The 21,653-nt window shown below is 39.2% G+C and overlaps 2 non-coding genes and 1 pseudogene across 2 annotated transcripts; 2 read left to right on the top strand and 1 right to left on the bottom strand.

Annotated features, from left to right (window-relative positions):
* Positions 1-21,653, top strand: part of LOC134326281 (zinc finger protein 850-like) — a 45,789-nt pseudogene that overhangs the window by 16,781 nt on the left and 7,355 nt on the right.
* trnan-guu (transfer RNA asparagine (anticodon GUU)) lies at positions 3,609-3,682 on the top strand. The gene has a single exon. It is a non-coding gene; the product is annotated as a tRNA-Asn (tRNA).
* Positions 3,899-3,971, bottom strand: trnak-cuu (transfer RNA lysine (anticodon CUU)). Its single transcript has one exon. It is a non-coding gene; the product is annotated as a tRNA-Lys (tRNA).

Below are 21,653 nucleotides of genomic sequence, written 5' to 3' on the forward strand. Positions count from 1 at the left end.
GGATAGATGACTGGGTCTGAGCATCTCCAAATCTGCAGCTCTTGTGGGGTGGTCCAGGGAGGGTAGAGTGGTAAACCAGTGACAGGGTCATGGGCAGCCAAGGCTCGCTGATGCATGTGTGGCCCGATCCAGCAGAAGAGCTCCTGTAGCTCAAAGGTAGCAGCAGACCAGTAAGGATGCCCATGGTGACCCCTGTCCACGTCGCTCACCTGGGGGAACACATGGCACCAGGATGCACTATGGGAAGAAGTTCTGCCAACATTCTGCTGGGAAACTTTGGGTTGGGTCACTCTGACACGTAGCTCCTGACACGTAGCTCCTGACACGTAGCTCTGACACGTAGCATTTGAGGACCATGTCCACTCTTCCATGGATTCCCCAGATCTCGATTCAACCGAGCGTCCGTGGGATGTGCTGGACAAACGAGTCCGATCAATGGAGGCCACGTTATTAGGAAGGTGGTCATAATGTTATGCCTGATCGGTGTATCTTCTTCAGATCTAAACACCGTATAATTTAAATCTGCATTGTCGCACTCGCCAGCCTGCTGCCATCTGATCGAACAATGCCTCAAGAAGAAGCCCAGCAAGCGTCTCACCCTCGGGCAGATCCTCCTGCATGGGTGGTTTGATGAGTAACCGGAAGACTAGGTCCAGACGGTGTAGATCTTTACACTCATACTGGCGGCTGCAAAAAAGAGGGTAACACGGCAGAAAAACACGTATCAAATAATTCAAGTGATGTACGAATGATTTAATAACGTCTTGAGCGTTTCTCTCCTAGGATCTGCGCGTCTTCCAGCAAAGGTACGACCGGCTGATACAGATGCTGGAGAATCGTACTAATCGGATGTGGGCCAAAGTGGAGCTGGCGCAGATCGGGGTGAGTTTGACTCAGTCTGAAACTGGCACTATATTTACTACTATATGTGTCGACTGCCGGATGCCACCCATGCGGTTACCCATAGCGACTACGCCATCAGTCAGAACCACAGTCCTACCGTTCTAATAGAAAATCTATTTTCCTTTTACTCACAGATCCAGCACGTTAACTTTATAGACATCGTCTTTGAGCTGGTGCTGCTGGGAATTCTGGGAAGAGCGAGGGTGCATCAGATCATCTCAGTAAGAGAGTCTGTGCTCTATAGAGTCTAAAATTAATCTGTGCTGCCCTACAAGTGTAGTTAAACACACCATTGTTTAGTTGACGCAGTACCGGAGACGAAGGCTCTTTCTGGACCGGCTGATTGCTCTCATCTATTCGTGTGTTACGCCCAGATAGACTGAACGTGTTATTTATTCCATCTTCAGGTGTGTGTTCTTTACACCATGAATGATCTTGAATAGAACTGTCTGCTAGTAATCTGTTATTTCTTCTGTTTCTCTCTCAGACTGAGATGCTGAGCTTCCTGGATGAAATCTTCACTCTGGACGAGTCTTTGTATGCAGAACCTGAAGCCCTGGCTGCTGCACTGGAGACGCTTTTATGGCAGAGCCTCCAACGGTTTCATGAAAGGCTGGAAACAGAGGACATCTAAAGGCCAACCTTGATTAGAACCTTTATTTAACTGTCAGGGATGCATGTCTGGTGGTTGACGTGTTTTTAATGTTTGTTCACAGTTTGTGTACTTGTGGAGGTGCGTCAGGACCCAAGACATCGGCGACGTGTGAAGATACCACCGATGTGGAAGCATGTATTAGGATCTCTGAGAGACCTGCTGCCTTTAAGACGATGTCTTTACATCAGGACAACGCCCGGATGACTTTGTGGACCAGATCCAGATGTGTAAAAAGCTGATGTTCTGTAAAAATTTAATAAAGAAAGAAGAAACTGTGAGTCATTCATTCTCTAGCGTCTTTATTCTCCAAAATAAAAGATTTCCAATGATTTCACTGATTGCTATATAAAGTTGGGACGGAGGCAGAATAAGAGTAAAAGGTTTATAGAAGATTACAGTTACAGTTGCTCTCCATGCTGCTCTTTATTTTGAGGGAATTTGAGTTGTGAGATTTGGGAACAAACTGGGAACTGGAATGTGGACACAATACAGAGGAAGTAAAGGTGTCACAGACACTTAAGGAAAAGAAGCTCTACAAGGCAAAGAACCAATTCGCTCAGGGACCGAACAGTGACAACTCACCAATGGTGTGGCTTGAACCAGCAACCTTTTGATTGCTAGCCCAGTACCTTAACCACTAATACCAAGTTCACACTACACGACTGTGTTCAGATCTTTGTTCAGTTCACACTACACAGTGGACAGTGAGTGTAGAAACAAGTAGGTGGTTTTAATGTTATGGATGATCAGTGTAGTCTATTTAATCAGCTCCGCTTACCATATAGGAGCACTTTGTAGTTCTACAATTACTGACTGTAGTCCATCTATTTCTCTACCTGCTTTTACTCTGTTTTTCAATGGTCACATTGTTTAGGTGGTGGATCATTCTCAGAACTGCAGTGACACTGCAGTGACACTGACATGGTGTGTTAGTGTGGAACAATTTACAATAGTGTGAAAGAATAAAGAAAATGAAAAGTGAGTGAGGTAAAACTGATAATCAGGTAGTATAGAGTCTGTAGCGTTTACCTCAGCTGCTCCAGGACGCGTCTCAATTTGTTAATGCTTTGTGAAAGCCTTTATAAAATGCTGATGTGAGTTATTTCTCCTGTTAAAAAAATTAAATTGAATTAAAGTTTAGTGTAGAATTATGTACAAAGATCTACAGAGTCTAGATGAACTGGCCGGTTAGCTCAGTTGGTTAGAGCGTGGTGCTAATAACGCCAGGGTTTGATCCTCGTACGGGCCACACCCACTTTAACCATTAAAGGTAGCATGGTTGAGAGAGAGTCAGGTGAGCATGTGCTGAGTATCAGGACTTTCTAACCTGAGTAATTTAATCACTGAAAGTAAGAATACCACCCTGTTCTTCTGCCATCTTTAATTCTGGCTTCATTTCACCTAATGATCGTGGCATGACCTTTATAAATGCTTGCAATCAATTTTGTTAATGGCAAAAATAAATAAAAAGAGAACTGCTGTGTAATTTAGTGAATTCTTGCACTGCACATGGCAGAAGACTAAAAGAAATTGAGACCGTGTAGAATAAAAGTATTAGGAAAGTATGAGGTTAAAAGCATCAGCTTTTATTTATTCTTAAAAGAAAAATACATGAACCTCAGTCATCTCACATGAAGATCTGTTCTGCTCAACAACAGTAAAGCTCTCCATCGTTTCTGTGTGGCAGCACCATAACTGAAGGGCTGTCAGTGTATCAGGTATGTGGGTACATGCCCTGCCCATGAAGACCAGCCGGTTAACTCAGTTGGTTAGAGCGTGGTGCTAATAGCACCAAGGTCATGGGTTTGATCCCCATACGGGCCACTATCCCTTTTGCACTTAAACTAACAAGCAAGTGAGTCTTCTCTAACTAGCAGGTCCTATTGACCTGGGCTTCAAACGTTGTCTCTGACAAGTGTGAGATCTTTTTAATGCCCCTCTCATTCAAGTCAGAAACATGCCATTATTTCAATTTGCCAAACTTAATTAACCCTCTGTAAATGTTTGCAAGTCATGTGACTTTTGTGTCCAATGAAAAAGCAGTGCTTGTGTCTCTGTGGTGCAATCGGTTAGCGCGTTCGGCTGTTAACCGAAAGGTTGGTGGTTCGAGCCCACCCAGGGACGAGTGCCTTTTATTGCACAACCTGCCTGTTGATCAAACGGATATGAGACACAAGAACAATGTGTAGTCCCACAGAATAGTGGAAATAAGTAACTGAAAAACATCCAGTAAACAACAGTCCTACGAGCACAAAAAACCACCTGATAAGTCACCGGAGACCGGCTGTCCAAAGTGGAAGAACGTCCTTTTGGTTTCAGTAGATGTTAAATGAAGATACTCGCCCAACGTGGGGCTCGAAGCCACGACCTTGAGATTAAGAGTCTCATGCTCTACCGACTGAGCTAGCCGGGCTTAAGCAGTATGTCAGAACAGACAGCTCATCAGTCAGACCATCAGAGAGATGTAGGTTTAATAGTGTTATTTTAAATAAACAAAAATAAATGAAATAAAACAATTTTACTTTCAAAGAATGTGCACAGTGAAATACACTGAAAACCTCAAAAGGTCGTCCTAACATGAGTGTGTTTCAGTGCTGTTTAATACAAATAAATAAAATATATAAGCACTGCAGGACGGATCAGCTGCATTCATCTTCCCCTCTATCAGGACTGCCACCACCATGCTTCACATTAGGTGCAGCATTAGCCGGGTGCCTGGTCTCCACCAGACATAATGTGTTTCTCGTGGTCCGAGAGACCTCTAGGTGCATTTTAGCACCTAGTTCAAATGGTTGATCTTCTGGAAGGTTCTCACGTCTCCACAAGGATACGCCGGAGGTTCCTGCTCACCTCCCGGCCAGGCCAGACTTCTTCCATTTATGGATGTTGGTGGTCTGTACCCTTGCCCAGATCTATGCCTCTAAGGTCTGCAGACGATTCCTTTGACCCCATGGCCACTGTGGACTGTGGGACCTCGTATAAGCAGGTGTCTGCAATCCCCAATCGTATCCAATCAAACCAATTGACCACAGGTGGCCTCCAGTTAAATTGGAGATGCATCTCAAGCGGTATCATACCCGTCTTTTGGGTGTCCTATCAAAGTCTGTGCACACAGACGCCTAAAAACATGCTAATAACACACAGACAACGGTACAGTTCACGTCTTTATTGAACAATTTATTTATTTAATAAACAAAGAAGCTGCTGGTAACTGTAAGAAGAATCTCCTCATCTTCCGGATCGAGATGCTCGTTGACCTGCGGACTACCGTTACGCTATCGTGACGTCCTGGAGGTCCGGTGAGGTCCTGTGAGGTCCTGTGAATAGAGACTTAAACCTTGCATAGATATCAAACCTTCATCATCTCCTACTCACCCAGAAAGACCTCCCAGAGCTCTCGAACCTTCTTATTCCTGGAAAAAAGCTCAAATCTTAAAAGGTTTGATTGTTTTTACCGTTAGCAGAAGCCTTCAGAAACCTGTATGGTTAAAAGTCTGGACCTATTTTTTGGGTTACTCATGGAACCACACGTCAGTGTTCATTTTGACAGCAAATTTTGATTTAGTTTTAGTCATAGTCTTTTGACTAAAATGTAATTTAGTTTCAGTCATAATTTAGTCATCTGAATTGTTTTAGTTTTAGTCTAGTTTTAGTTTCAGTCGACTAAAATAGGGCTGGGCGATTTTGCCAAATAAAAAAATCTCTATTATTTTAAAATGATAACCGATTGTTGATTACGATTTAGTTTTTTTTTTGTTCTTGTATAATGCAATTGAAACAAGACTCAAATTTTTTTTTTTTTGCATTGTAATTTAAAAGACTGCAGAAGTGCAAAAATAGTAACAGCACCACCTATAATTATCCTTTCAAGGGACTCAAACTTATAACAAAAACAATATCACAATAATTAACAATAATTAAAACAAAATAGAAATCTTAATTATCTATATCCTTTATAAGAATATCTCACAAACAACTCTTATTTTAAATAATGTGCAGCAGAGCCTCCTTACATTAGGAAAAGAACTACAAAAAGTTCTTTACAGGTTTCTTAAAAGGAACACGAGCCTGTACTGTACTGTTTCCACCACTGAGTGAGTCTGTATCAGTAGCTACACTGGGGGGGCATCAAGTAATCACTCAGCTCAGCTTTGATTTTGTCCTCTTGTTATTGGGGGTGGATGGAGGGGGCACGGTCTGCTTCTAACTATATGGACTACAATTCCCATGCTCCCCCGGACTGTCACGTGACTCTCATGTCCCGGTCAGCCAATCCTGATCGCGCTCACCGTCTCCGGAGTTTTGATTCAGTTCAGAGGTGTTTGATTCAGTGAATCTTAATTAAACTCTTCTGTTTGTGTCTTGTTTTGCCGATCGTGTTTGCGCTCCTTATTTCTGAATCTAACCGTTACCGTGTATAGTCCTTGTTGTCCTCCGTTTACTGTTTAGTTTATCCGCTGGTTTTGCACTCTACATGATTTTGTACACTGTTTTCACCCTTTTGATATTAAACTTTCCCTGATTTATGTTCTGTGAGTGTCTGGTCAGTTTCTGCCTCGTGACATGTTGGTATTTTAATTAAAATATAAAGTATGTAAACAATCGCAATTGTCACATTTCTAACATCGGGTGTAAACGTTCATGCGAATTAACCGAATTAATCGTGAAAATCTGCCAGCCCTAGACTAAAATATATATAAAGGGTGTAAAATGTAAATGCTTTTTAATCAGTTCACTTCAATTATTTAAGTAATTATGCACACTTACACAAAATGAAACATTTTTAACCAGTTATGGAATATTATTAATGTTAGAATGTGCAATACACACAAAAACAGATGTAACTTATTTCAAACAACATCTTTATTTACCTGACCTTGCTTATTGAGCATAACAATAACAAAATATTAATGACCAGTAGGCCTGCTCTGCCTGAAAAATATATGCATTGTTCATAACAAATTGCATATTACATTCTTTATAAAACTGGGTACCGTAAAAGCAGCAGTGCCATTATGTTGCCATTATACTGCCAGCAGTGCCAGATGTGGTTTCAGATTTGTTGTGTTTTTACCCGAGATCGTCGCCCCAGATGGTGTACACATCGTCTTGTTTTTCACGACGTGAAATGAGAAACGTGAAATGTGTCCATATATATCGTCTCTGCACTTTCTCCCTGTTGACATTGTGGAGTTAACCTAGTTCCATGAGTAACGACAGTTCATAGGCTAGTCTGGTCTTCCCGGGTTTAGATCAAATTTGTGCGAGTGTGGTCTTACAGCGGTACTGCAAAAGAAATTAGTACTGATAGGATGGCTACCCGGCTTGTCCCGCCTCTCCACATACGCTAAAGTAGTTATGATTGGATCTCTCCCTAACTCTCCAAAACTAAATCAGTTCTGATTGGATGTCGTCCCTGCCAAACATTTTTGTCTCGTTTTTATTTGTTGACGAAAATGTCAATTACACAAAATGAGTCTGAGACCATGATTTATGGTGGGCTGGCTGGTACATGTATGAATTATCTACCCTTGTGTTAAAACTTATTCCACATGCTTATAGTTGTAGCAACTAGTGAAAATGCTTCTATCTTGCATTTCTGCAAAGTAAAAAGGATTTCCATTCTTCATGATTCAGCTTTTACTGATTTATAATGAAGAACAGCGTATTAGATCCAGAAAAAATGCATTTCCTCTAGTAATACTGTTTAAAGCTTACAACAGACATGTTTATATTTGTTTTAAAGCTACGGTCAGTCAGTAGCCAGTTTTTTAAATGACTGAAAAATTTGCCATTGACCCCTTTGGGTACAAAACAAAAATGTTCAAATTTTTCTGGTAAATAGGGTTAGTAGTTCTACAACACTAGCTTTAGTTACAACAGTGTTTAGGTGTAATAAGTCAAATGAGATGGTTTTTTTAATCTGCATCCTTTATTTTTTTTTTATTTAGCAACATACAGAGATGTATAACAAGAAAAAGTTCTGAATGATACTAAAGTAAAGTGGCAAAAGGGAACATGAAACATTTTAAACTCATCAGTTTTGGTCTACTGTAATGTTTTTATAAAGCTATAAAACTACTTCCACTGACCAAAGTACACAGATCTCACACTTCTCAGAGACAATGTTTGAAGCCCAGGTTAATAAGACCTGCTAGTTAGAGAAGGCTCACTTGTTAGTTAGTTTAAGTCTAAAACTGGGTGTGGCCCGTACGGGGATCGAATCGAATACATACATGTATATATGAATACTATTTGAAAACTACTATATATGACACTATTTGAAAACTGGCGCACAAACTATTGTTTGACCATGCTGGCTAGCAAGAGACAGAATCATAGATTAGTTGGGGGTGGGTTGAATAGTGTGTTATCTGCAAGCATATGCATGACAAAAGAGGACTGATAGTGCTCTAATGGTTATGTAGAAGGAGGGGGTATGTCCTGAGGATCTCAGATTTTCAGTCAAGCTAGTGTTAAGAAGGTAAATAATCATGGAATGTCATGAAAGATGTTGGTTGTTCCCAGTCAGCTGTGTCTAAAATATGGACTGAGTACAAACTAAATGGGAAGGTTGTAAAAGGGAAGCATACTGGTAGACCAAGGAAGGCATCAAAGCGTCAAAATGAGAATGAGAAACAGGTGGGCGGAAAGTGGACTCAATGTCTGTGACCGAACTGTAAGAAATCACCTAAAAGAAATGGGCTTTACATAAAGAAAAGCCAAACAAAAGCCATCATTAACACCTAAACAGAAAAGAACAAGGTTAAAGTGGGCTAAAGAAAAGCAATCATGGACTGTGGGTGACTGGATGAAAGTGATCTTCAGTGATGAATCGTGAATCTGCATTGGGCGAGGTGATGATGCTGGAACTTTTGTTTGGTGTCTGTCCAATGAAATGTATGAAGATAACTGCATGTAAAGTTCCACAGTGGTTGATGATATGGGCCTGCATGTCAGGTAAATGCACAGGGGAGATGGCAGTGTTCAATAAATGCCAAAGTCCATATTGAAATTTTGGACACTTTTCAGTTAAAAGGATGTTTGGTGATAATGATAATGCATCTTGCCATAGGACAAAGGACGTGAAAACTTTCCTTCAAGAAAACATATAATGTCAATGGCACGGCCTGCAAATAGTCCGGATCTCAATCCAGTTGAACATCTCTGGTGGAAATTGAAGAAGATGGTCAATGACAAGGCTCAAACCTGCAAAGCTGATCTTGCAACAGCAATAAGAGACAGTTGGAGGCAGATTGATGAAGAATACTGTTTGTCATTAGTTAACTCCATGCTTCAGAGAGTTCAAACCGTTATGAAAGCCAGAGGTGGTGCAACAAAGTACTAATGGAGTCATTACAGAGACGCACTTATAATTTAATGGGACTCCTGCACCTTTAAGCAGCGACTGCTGACGTCATAGTCACTGCAAATAACTTTGACCTTGGCTAGAAGCCATGTCACTTTTACGGCAAAAAGAACGCGGGGTAGCGTAGTCAGTAATGTAAATAATAATAATAAATACAAATAATTATCTTGCAATATAATACAGAAGCATCGTAGTGACAGTAGTGACGTTTATATTCTCAGTTGTTTGTAAATGTTTAGCGATTATATTACAGTGTTTAAGTTACAAATTTACCGTAATTCCATAATTAAATACGTTTGTTATCGCTACTATAGCAATTAGTATCTTTACACACAATGCTAACTCGTTAGCACTATTTTACGTTTGGTTACATCTCATATTGTACCAGATGTAACACTGTAACTACAGCTATATGCATGTACTGTATTAAGTTTTTTATTGTTTTTATTATGTAGTTTTACTCCATTCTGATACACACAGTGTATCATACAGCTAGAAAGCAAATAAAACCGACATAACTGTGTTCTGGAGGGAGTTGTCTGTCTAGTCTGTCTTAAAATACACTGTAAAATCCTACATAAACTGCATCTCCCAAAATGCATGCTGATTTTGTGACCCACAAAGTGACCCCATCCCGCCAGTAGATGATGTTTAAACATAATCCCAACATGTACAAGAAGAGAAAATTAAGCAGAATAAAAAAATTTAATGAAAGTGAATACAAGTTTGTGCTTTAGGAAGAGAAACCGGTGCATCTCTTGTGTTATGAGGCCATGTCTGTGGTAGAGGAGGACAATATAAATGTAGATAGACATTATAAATATACTGTATAAATTTGACAATTTGACACCAAACACAGAATTCAGCCTCCAAGAAAAACAGCAGACTGCACTCACAGCAGGATAAATTACAATTGACCCTTTCAGGGCCACCATAATGCTGATGTGGCCCTTGGTGAAAATAAGTTTGACACCCCTGCACTATAAGGTGGGATAATTAAACGTAAATGTGAGTATTTCTTTTAACAAGGGAGCCTATAGATAAACACAAAGAACAAAGACTCATGATGATAGAACAATGCAACACAGCCCTCCATTCACACCTTCTCATGTACATTCTGGTTGAGGACGGTTCATTATTTGCTAAGTGGAAATCATCTAAAGACTAGAATTTTGGAGTGTAGATCTAGAAGTGTTAAAGTAAGAGGCTATTCATTTATGAAAACTTAGCATTTATAATATAAAGAATTCTTGCAAACACCATAAAGACCAGGGTAAAATTCTTTCACTTGAAAGTAAAAGTTGTTCTGTGTTTATTAAAGTAGATTAAACTTGAATAAAGAACAAAAACAGATTCAGATCTGAGGTTGGTACATTACACCACATTACATTTGATGATTAATAATCATATTCATACCATCATGTACATTCGAAAACAGTTCTAGTGGATATTAGTAGAAAAAGAAAGTACACATAGCTTTTTCTGTACATGTAGTAGTGGAAAATCATTTTATTTTCTCCTCTGAATGCGCTGGTGTTTTTCAAGACGACTTCAGTCACAAAATCATAACTTCTGTGTGACCGTACTGGTGTCTATTAAAAATGCTGCTTCCAGTAAAACTTCATCTGCACTATAAGCAGCAATATAGGTCATCCTCTTATGTGAATGCGCTGGTGTGGTGTACCTAAAGGATATTCCTTTCACTAAAGTTCTTTTCAGACAGGGAACAGTGATGCGAACTCTCTCCTGTGTGAATGCGCTGGTGTTGTTGGAGAACACAATGTGCAATAAAATACTTCCCACACTCTTAACAGTGATGTAGTTTTTCTATGTGAATATGCTGATGCCGTTTGAGCAGTGATACGGTTTCTCTCCTGTGTGAATACGCTGGTGTTTTTGGAGGTTAACCTGTTGAGCAAAACTCTTTCCACACTCTGAGCAGTGATACGGTTTCTCTCCTGTGTGAACACGCTGGTGTACTTTTAGGGCACTACTTTGAGTAAAATTCTTTCCACACTCAGTGCAGTTATGCGGTTTCTCTCCTGTGTGAATACGCTGGTGGTTTTGAAGGGTACTATGTTCAGCAAAACTCTTTCTACACTCTGAGCAGTAATATGATTTCTCTCCTGTGTGAATACGCTGGTGTTTTTGAAGGTTACCCTGTTGAGCAAAACTTTTTCCACACTCTGAGCAGTGATACGGTTTCTCTCCTGTGTGAATACGCTGGTGTTTTTGAAGGTTACCCTGTTGAGCAAAACTCTTTCCACAATCTGAGCAGTGATATGGCTTCTCTCCTGTGTGAATGCGCTGGTGTTTTTGGAGCGTATTCTGTTGAGAAAAACTGCTTCCACACTCTAAGCAGTGATATGGCTTCTCTCCTGTATGAATGCGCTGGTGTTTTTGAAGGGTACCCTGTTGAGCAAAACTCTTCCCACACTCTGAGCAGTGATATGGCTTCTCTCCTGTGTGAATGCGCTGGTGTCGTTGGAGATGACTCTGCGTAGTAAAACTCTTCCCACACTCTGAGCAGTGATATGGCTTCTCTCCTGTGTGAATACGCTGGTGTTGTTGGAGATTACTCTGCGTAGTAAAACTCTTCACACACTCTGAGCAGTGATGAAAGTTCTTCATGTTTATGCTTTGATAAGACTGTAGAAACTGTTTCCTTGGAAAGCAACAGAAACTAAGAAACAAGTCGATTAATTAGAATTACTTTTACTACATTAATACCACAATAATATTAAACTCTTCACCTAGTAATAAAAACATTAAATTCACTTCACGTCTAAGTGAGAATCTGAATTCAAAGAACATCAGGATAAAATACTTATAAATACTGCAGATATTAATAATTAAATAACTATAAATAACTTGATATAAATAAAGATATAAGAGATCTGACTTTCTCAACATCAGTCCTGCACCAAGCAAATCTAATCCAGTTCATGACAGGACTAATAATTAGCTCACAAGTGTAAATCTTTGGTGTGCTGGGAGTAAAAAAGGCTTCATAAATCACCACAATTATGAGCATAAAGCTATTTTAAACAGTCTGAATATATTAACCTGATAATATTAAATAACATCATAAAATAAAAAGAACAACAAATGCAACATAAATGTAAAAGAAACAAACAAGAAAACCCTTTACCTTCCTGTTAGAATCCTGGCAGCCACTTTAACAAAGCTGGTGTCTCCAGCAGGTCGTTTCTAATGAAGAACGTGCAGAAGATCCTTCTTACCAAGTGACTCAGCTACAGGTCTAGAGTTTAGTCCTTAAATAGAGCTGAGGACAAAGACCCAAGACCAGTTCAAAACTCTGCATTGGTCAATCATCAGACAACCATTCACACCTTCTTGTGTGAAGTACTAGCTCATTATCTATGGAACGTGTGCAAATGAAGTAGATGGAGACACAAAGCATGATGGGTGAAGTCAAACTACACCTATTTATCTCAGCAGAGAAGTTATTTACATTTAATCCTAAACACAAACAAGGAATTGAAAGGCTATTCTGTAAAGTGAAATGACATGAACTTAGATAAAGCTTTTATGATAAGAATGTAAGTCATGTAAAATGCTGTATGTAAATTTGTGTGAATTAGTTTCTACTGTATATGAGGAACAATAAGAAAACTAGAAGAGGAAACACCCACCTATAGATTTATCTGTATTTATGGTGTAGAAATATTTACTCTGCACTTGTGTGTCTGTGAACTGTTTGATTTACTACTGCGGTCAAGCCTCCACTTCAAAATGCTCAGTCAAATCAGCTCCCACATTGTTTGTGAAGATGTGTGTATACTAAACATTACGGTAAAAGCGTCTGGCGGAACTATTTAGGATAGAATTTCAGGCTTTAAAATAAAAGGTTTGGTAATAACTGGACATTATGATTTTACTTTAAATTTAAAGTCAAATAAAACTTAATCTCTTATTGTTACTAAAAGGAATTCTCTTGTTTTCACAGAACAATTCCACTTCATAATGATAGTACACAACATGTAGGTTACAAATACATTCTAGAAATGTGACAATATAAAAGGCCTTTATTTTAAAGTTTAAGGGTACGAAAAAAAATAGGGTTTAAATCAGTGGTGGGCAATTAAATTTTCCAAGGGGCTACATAAGAAACTGGGACTGTTGTGGAGGGCCGGACCAATAAGGTGAACTTAATTCTAATATCTTTATCCAAAGTGATTTACAATACAGTTACAGTATACAGTCTGAGCAATTGAGGGTTATGGGTCTTGCTCAAGGGTCCAACAGCAGCAACCTGGCTGTGGTGGGGCTTGAACCAGCAACCTTCTAATTACTAGTCCACTAACCACTAGGCTACGACTGCTCACTCTTTATGAGAAGCAGTAGATTGTACAGTTCTTATAAGCTGTTAATGTTTAGATGTTACAATCAGAAAATTAGAAGTAGGCAGAGTAAAAATGTTCTTATATTTCTGTTTAGTATCGTAACAGCGATTTAGAGCCTAAATTCTGATCCTTAACCAGCATTACACCTGACTTCAGTTAATAAATACTTCAGAAGTTCATGTCTTGTTAAAAACTCCTTCTGTTCACATTATGGTGAAGCTGGAAACACTCACACACACGTAAATCAAAACTTACGGTAATTTAAAGATATAGCGTTCCCGTCAAAATCAATCCTGTTGTAATGCATGTTTGATGTACGTTTATTTACATCTAATTTTTAATTGCCACAAACCTCATGCGGGCCGGTTGGGGATGTCTCGCGGGCCGGATGTAAAATGACGATTATAAAATGACTAATAGTTTAATGATAAAATATTACTAGCTGTAATACCAATGTAAACAAAATACATCACAAAAAATGAAAAAAATACTGTAAAATGAAAGTATATTATTATTAATAATAAAAGATTCACTAGTAGTACTGATCGATCATTTGCCATTTCACCAATATCTGTGACACCCTGGATTCTGGGCTAGTTTCAGCTTCAGGGTTGATTTTAGACCAGACATTAGGCTGAACCTGGCAACTCTCGCGATTTTCAAATTGGGTTACTTTCAAAATGTGTCACGGCTGTCTAAAAGCTTTCATTACAAACCGTACAAAATGTTTTTAATAAGGATTTGCGCTCACATACCTATGAACAAGTTCTGCTAGTTTTAGCATGTGAAGGACGGGTTTAGACAGACTTTGAGCTGGATATTTGTGCTGGACTTGGCATCCCTGGGTGGAGTTGAATTGTTTGGCGTTGGTTCCAGTCACTGCTGGAGGTGACCAGACCGAGTACAAGTACAGTCTGTGTTCCTGTAGTTATGAACTGCTCTCATTCTCAGCAGTTTAAACAGGATTTGAATGGAAGGTAAAGCTCTTATTTTCAGGTTTTATTTCCTTCCCTTTATTAATCTTTATGTTTCCTCAGTGAGCTCGTATCACTGCTCAGAATGTAGAAAGTGCTTCAGTAAATCCAACAGTTCACATATTTCTACACCATAAATACAGATAAATCTATAGGTGGGTGTTTCCTCTTCTAGTTTTCTTATTGTTCCTCATATACAGTAGAAACTCATATACAGCATTTTACATGACTTACATTTACATTTACATTTTCAGCATTTAGCAGACGCTCTTATCCAGAGCGACTTACAGAAGTGCTTCTATAGTGAACATTTCATTTCTCAAGTTTAGGTAAACAACAGTCAATGAACACAAATCTGCTAAAACCTGTTAAAAGGCTTTTTTTTTTTTTTTTTTTTTTTTTTTTTTTTTTTTTTTTTTTTTATAAATGGAAAAGAATGGAACAAAATGTTAGTAAATAAGTACAGTCAGCCTAAGTGTTTAGTAAAAAGGTGGGTTTTTAATCGTTTTTTAAAGACAACAAGAGACTCAGATGTTCGGACAGACACAGGAAGTTCATTCCACCACTTCGGCGCTAGAACAGAGAACAGCCTTGATGCTTGTCTTCCTTTAGTCCTGGATGGGGGCTCAAGTCGAGCAAGACTAGAGGCTCGACTTAAATTCTTATCATAAAAGCTTTATCTAAGTTCATGTCATTTCACTTTACAGAATAGCCTTTCAATTCCTTGTTTGTGTTTAGGATTAAATGTAAATCACTTCTCTGCTGAGATAAATAGGTGTAGTTTGACTTCACCCATCATGCTTTGTGGCTCCATCTAATTCATTTGCACACGTTCCATAGATAATGAGCTAGTACTTCACACAAGAAGGTGTGAATGGTTGGCTGATGATTGACCAATGCAGAGTTTTGAACTGGTCTTGGGTCTTTGTCCTCAGCTCTATTGAAGGACTAAACTCTAGACTTGTAGCTGAGTCACTTGGTAAGAAGGATCTTCTGCACGTTCTTCATTAGAAACGACCTGCTGGAGACACCAGCTTTGTTAAAGTGGCTGCCAGGATTCTAACAGGAAGGTAAAGGGTTTTCTTGTTTGTTTCTTTTACATTTATGTTGCATTTGTTGTTGTTTTTATTTTATGATGTTATTTAATATTATCAGGTTAAAATATTCAGACTGTTTAAAATAGCTTTATGCTCATAATTGTGGTGATTTATGAAGGCTTTTTTACTCCCAGCAAACCAAAGATTTACACTTGTGAGCTAATTATTAGTCCTGTCATGAACTGGATTAGATTTGCTTGGTGCAAGACTGATGTTGAGAAAGTCAGATCTCTTATATCTTTATTTATATCAAGTTATTTATAGTTATTTAATTATTAATATCTGCAGTATTTATAAGTATTTTATCCTGATGTTCTTTAAATTCAGATTCTCACTTAGACGTGAAGTGAATTTAATGTTTTTATTACTAGGTGAAGAGTTTAATATTATTGTGGTATTAATGTAGTAAAAGTAATTCTAATTAATCGACTTGTTTCTTTGTTTCTGTTGCTTTCCAAGGAAACCGTTTCTACAGTCTTATCAAAGCATAAACATGAAGAACTTTCATCACTGCTCAGAGTGTGCGAAGAGTTTTACTACGCAGAGTAATCTCAAACAACACCAGCGTATTCACACAGGAGAGAAGCCATATCACTGCTCAGAGTGTGGGAAGATTTTTCTATGCAGAGTAATCTCAAACAACACCAGCGCATTCATACAGGAGAGAAGCCATATCACTGCTCAGAGTGTGGGAAGAGTTTTACTACGCAGAGTAATCTCCAACGACACCAGCGCATTCACACAGGAGAGAAGCCATATCACTGCTTAGAGTGTGGAAGCAGTTTTTCTCAACAGAATACACTCCAAAAACACCAGCGCATTCACACAGGAGAAAAGCCATATCGCTGCTCAGAGTGTGGAAGCAGTTTTTCTCAACAGAATACACTCAAAAAACACCAGCGCATTCACACAGGAGAGAAGCCATTTCAGTGTTCAGAGTGTGAAAAGAGTTTTACTCAAAGTAGTGACCTTAAAGTACACCAGCGTGTTCACACAGGAGAGAAACCTTATCACTGCTCAGAGTGTGGGAAGAGTTTTGCTAACAGTAATGCTCTTAAAGTACACCAGCATGTTCACACAGGAGAGAAACCATATTACTGCTCAGAGTGTGGAAAGAGTTTTATTCAAAGTAGTGACCTTAAAGTACACCAGCGTGTTCACACTGGAGAAAAGCCGTATCACTGCTCAGAGTGTGGAAAGAGTTTTGCTCAACAGGTTAACCTTAAAAAACACCAGCGTATTCACACAGGAGAGAAACCATATTACTGCTCAGAGTGTGAAAAGAGTTTTGCTTACAGTGATGCTCTTAAAGTACATCAGCGTATTCACACAGGAGAGAAACCATATTACTGCTCAGAGTGTGGAAAGATTTTTGCTTATGAAAAGAATCTCAAGGTGTTCGCGAGGTGTTGGCCGAAGAAGGGGGGTAACACCGCTGGTAGATAAGTGGCACGGCGCTCTCCAGCAGTTTATGCTGGTCAGCGCCATGCCAGCTACCGGGTGTGATTTAATTGCGGACTTAAACGACTAAATGTAACGGCGCTGTCACCAGCCAGAGTGGCTGGGAAGTGGCCGTTTATAAACAGCGCTCCAGAGGGCTAAACGCGACGCTGTCACCAGCGCTTTGCGCTGGGAGGGGGTTGCGTTCCTCTGGGCGTCCCTAATGGATCTCAAGGTGGCGGCGGCACGGCGGCAGCGGCTCGGCGGCGGCGACCTGTTGGCGACCTAATGGCGGCGACCAGGCGGCGGCGGCACAATGGCGGCGGCACGGCGGCGGCGGCGGCGACCTGGCGGCGGCCCAATAGCGGTGGCCCGGTGGCGGCGGCACGGCGGCGGCAGCACAGTGCGGCGGCACAACCTAGAATTAAAATAAACAAACATAAAAGGGCACCGCAGTGCCAAACAAACTGAAAGAAAGAAAAAAGAAAATGGCCAACAAAAGCAGAAGGTGCGACGGCTGCAGCTCTGCACCTCCTCCTTAAATAAGGGAAGGCACAAGGCACAGCTGCAGCCCGTTCGCCCTAACGAGCTGGCCAGGTATTTAAATGAGCAGCTCGTTTCTGCTCTGTAAGGCCTGTGGTGTCAGGGAGAGATGGCACATACCCCTGACGCCACAGAGCCTAACACTTCAATTATCAAATGTACATGATGGTATGAATATGATCATTAATCATTAAAAGTTATGTGGTGTAATGTACCAACCTCAGATCTGAATCTGTTTTTGTTCTTTATTCAAGTTTAATCTACTTTAATAAACACAGAACAACTTTTACTCTCAAGTGGAAGAATTTTACCCTGGTCTTTATGGTGTTTGCATACATTCTTCATATTATGAATGCTAAGTTTTCATAAATGAATATGTGACAGGTTGTCTCCCTTCCTGCCACCATATGGCACTGTGCCAATTAATGGAGTGCCTGGTTTGAGGGGCGGCATAATGCATCATTAGATAAATAGAGGGGTGGATACACCTGTCGCTCCTCTTCCCTCGTTTCTTTCCGGTGGTGGTGATCTGTTTGGCGTGGCCGTTCCAGGTGCACGATCTTCCCCATTCAGGTAATGCATTCTGCTAGCCTCCCGCTGTTGTGTGTGGAAAACGGGCGTGTTGGTAACGCGATTTCTGCTCATTATAGCGTAATTGGCTGCAGTGGCCATGGGGGAACGCATCGCTCCACCGGAAGCCCTTCTTGGGTGCGCTTGCCTGTCTGCCGGTAAGTTCACTTGTGTTACAAGCTGTGGCACAAGCCTTTGATCCCCGGTCTCTCGTGGGCGTCACTGTAGCGTCGCGACGTGGTATGTATGAGTTTATATTTTTATGAATATTAGTTTATTTGATTATTTTAACTTGGGTACTAAATTATCGTGGTATGCCTTTCTTGTAGAGAACGGCGTAAATCGTTGGTTTGTATTCAGCTTTCCCTGGATTCATGCTGCTGTTTTGGCTCTATTTAATAGTGGGATATGTCAGTCGCTTCATGGTGACTTCAGCTTGTCTGTAATAACACTGGGTTGCTGAATAGCCGTGGTGACGGCTAATGAATGTGTCCGTCCTGAGTAAAAGGAATTAATAATCTACAGGGCATTGCTACGTCTTCAAAATGGCCGATGGGTTTTAATTAAAGGACATTCTACTGGTATTTTAACATGTCTTATGTGTTAAATGTAATTGATTAGTTAATATCTTTATGTAGTTTTTGGTACATTTGTATGTCATTTAATTGTTTCTTTTCACACCAGTCTGGCATAGCTTTTTGTTTGGTATATTGTGATTGTGTTTTTGTGTGTTTGGTTAGGTGCTGTGGCTCAGGCGGCAGTCCAGTCCTTGGTAGTGATTTTTCTTCACATTTCTTTTTTTGCAGGGTGAGTGTAGTGTCACGGTGGTTGATTTAATAGATTCTTGATATCTTTGGTCTGCCCTGGCCGCCTGGTAAGCCCCAGCAATCCTTTCTTCTAATTTATTGGTATTTATGTTGGGTAACTGTGTGTGTGTGTGTGTGTGTAAATTTGATTTCTTTTGTTAACTGTTGTGATGTGTAATAAAGCCTTTGTGGTTAAATTGAAAACCGTCTCTTGCCCCGTGGTATTATTGAACCTGTGAGATCTTGTATGTTAAAAGTTAGAGACTTAGAATTTCCTGTGGATGAGATTACCCCAGGTGGCGTTGTCGCAACAACCTTATATTTGCCATTGCCCTTCCCTTCGCCATTCTGCCACATATATACAAAACAGTTACATGTGCAAAAATATAAAATAGAATAAAATATTAATAAAAACTGCAAAATAATAACAATAAAAATTATACACACACAGAGAGAGAGAGAGAGACACACACACTCAAACTGATCGTTATTACTACCTCATTACTGTACATATTATAATTTTTATTATTATTTTGCACTGTTTTTATTAATATTTTATTCTATTTTATATTTTTGCACATGTAACTGTTCTGTATATATTTGTTCTTTCTCATTGTTATTTTTATTATTTCTCTCTAACTTGCTTTGGTAATACGAATGTCCTTATTTGTCATGCCAACAGTGGTGTATAAAGTACCGGAAGTCCATACTTGAGTAAAAGTACAAGTATCTTACCAGAAATTTACTTTAATAGAAGTAAAAGTCACCTTTTAGAATATTACTTAAGTAAAAGTCTAAAAGTATCTGATGTTTAATGTACTTAAGCATCAAAAGTAATTTGATATTAAATGTACTTAAGTATTAAAAGTAAAAGTAAATGCTGTTAGTATAAATGGAAGCGGTCATTTTAAATATAAAGATTGTTTTTTTTAAGCCAGTAAACCACCTTAACAATTAACCTGTTTTTTTCCTTTCATCTGAACATTTGTGCCAATTCATGATCATAATCATTGTTCACATCACCTGTTTGAAATCATGACATTATTTAGTTGTTTTTTTAACTTATTACTAGCCCTAAATGTTCCTGTTCCAACGTTTTTAGAATGTGAGTCGATGTAAATGTAAGAAACACTGCATCTATTTTATTTGCAATTTCTATACGGTCCCATTTTTTTTATTTGGGTAGTATATTTCAATAACAAAAAATAATTTTGGCATAATTAATTTAAAGCAAAACTCAAGAGACTTTAACATGTGTGGCACTTTTATCCCTTTAATGATCTGTTCAACCATTATTTCAAATCAAAATATTTGAGTAAAATAATCTGTATTTAAATAATCTTTTTGGGCTGTATCTACTCACTGAATAGCATGTCTTAAACTAAAAAAATATTGGTATTCTTACTTTAAGAAAACACCATTTCTAACTTGAAGCCAACAGCTGAAAAATCATTAATAATAAGTTAATAATAAGTTGGATAAATTGAGTTCTTGTTGAGATCATTAAAGGGTTAAAGACGTGCTGCATGTTCCTCAGCACCATGAATCTCCTCTGCCGGTCTAATACAGAAGTTATCTGAGGAAATATCTATCTGTAGGTGAGTTTTTAAAAATAATGGACGTGTCTTCATGAGTTTTGCAGTCAATGAATTCCAAACAAATGTAGTGAAACGTTTTATTTGTGGTTCGAATGTAATCGGTAAAAATGGTAGGTAGATATCTGAACAATGTTAATAATATGAAAAAACCGCTGATGCTGCAGCTTTACTTTGTTAATCATTGTTAAGTTACATCAGTGTGTTGGACGGGGAGCTTCTGAAATCTCCATATTTGCGGGTCTTTGGGTGAACGACACACTTTTAGAAAACTCCGATAGCTTTTAGTGCACGTTTGCACATGCGCAATAATGTGTTTAACCACCGTCTAACTTACAAGCGCAGATTCACCAAACCAGCGTGCAGTCCGTCACACATCTCACATCATTTACCTTCATTCTGTAGTAACGAGTAACGAGTTTACATACAGCGAATGTAACGGAGTAAAAGTACACAATTTCTTTAGAAAATGTAGTGGAGTAAAAGTGAAAGTTGCTGAAAATGTTTATACTCCAGTAAAGTACAAATACTTCAAAAAACTACTTAAGTACTGTAACGAAGTATTATTACTTCATTACTATACACCACTGTCTGTATCTTCACTGCTGAGTTCAATGTTCTGTAACATGTCAGGAAACGTTGTGCCTTCTTTCACCTCATATTACTGACTTCATACACAAAATGACGAACAAATGTGAAAATAAACATCCATAAACCTTCATATATTCAGTGAGTTTATTTATCTATTATTTAATGTTATAAGATTTTGAGGCTTGTTGATCCTGGTCATCCATGTTCTACACTTCTCATACAGCTGTGTGGATCAACAAGGGCGGCACCTCAGTGGAGTTCATCTAACCAGTCACACACAGATACCCAAACTGCATTGTTAGAGAGAGAGAGAGAGAGAGAGAGAGAGAGAGAGAGAGAGAGAGAGAGAGAGAGAGAGAGAGAGAGAGAGAGAGAGATCTGCAACAATCACTGAAATGTGAAATTGAGATGTAATGTTTCCTGATTGGATGGCGCCACCATCATCCCTCCTTGTCGCACCGACGACATCTCCTGCTAAATAAAACAAGAAGAGATGTAAGAACATTCCAGAAGCTGTAGTGTTTGGACAGATGAGCATGTAGAGCAGCGTTTATCAGGTAAAATACACTGATTGTGGAAATGTTACCTGGATTTCTTACACGTCCGCTCAGCTACACACTGGACTACTGCGCTGCTTCCTTCTCAAGAGCAAAAGATACGTAGCTGTGGTCTGATCAAACTTCCACTACACACACACACACACACATCTCTTTTAGATGGAGCTCAAGAACATCAATATTAAT

The sequence above is a fragment of the Trichomycterus rosablanca genome, chromosome 14 (assembly GCF_030014385.1).
Source record: "Trichomycterus rosablanca isolate fTriRos1 chromosome 14, fTriRos1.hap1, whole genome shotgun sequence".
Lineage (NCBI taxonomy): Eukaryota > Metazoa > Chordata > Actinopteri > Siluriformes > Trichomycteridae > Trichomycterus > Trichomycterus rosablanca.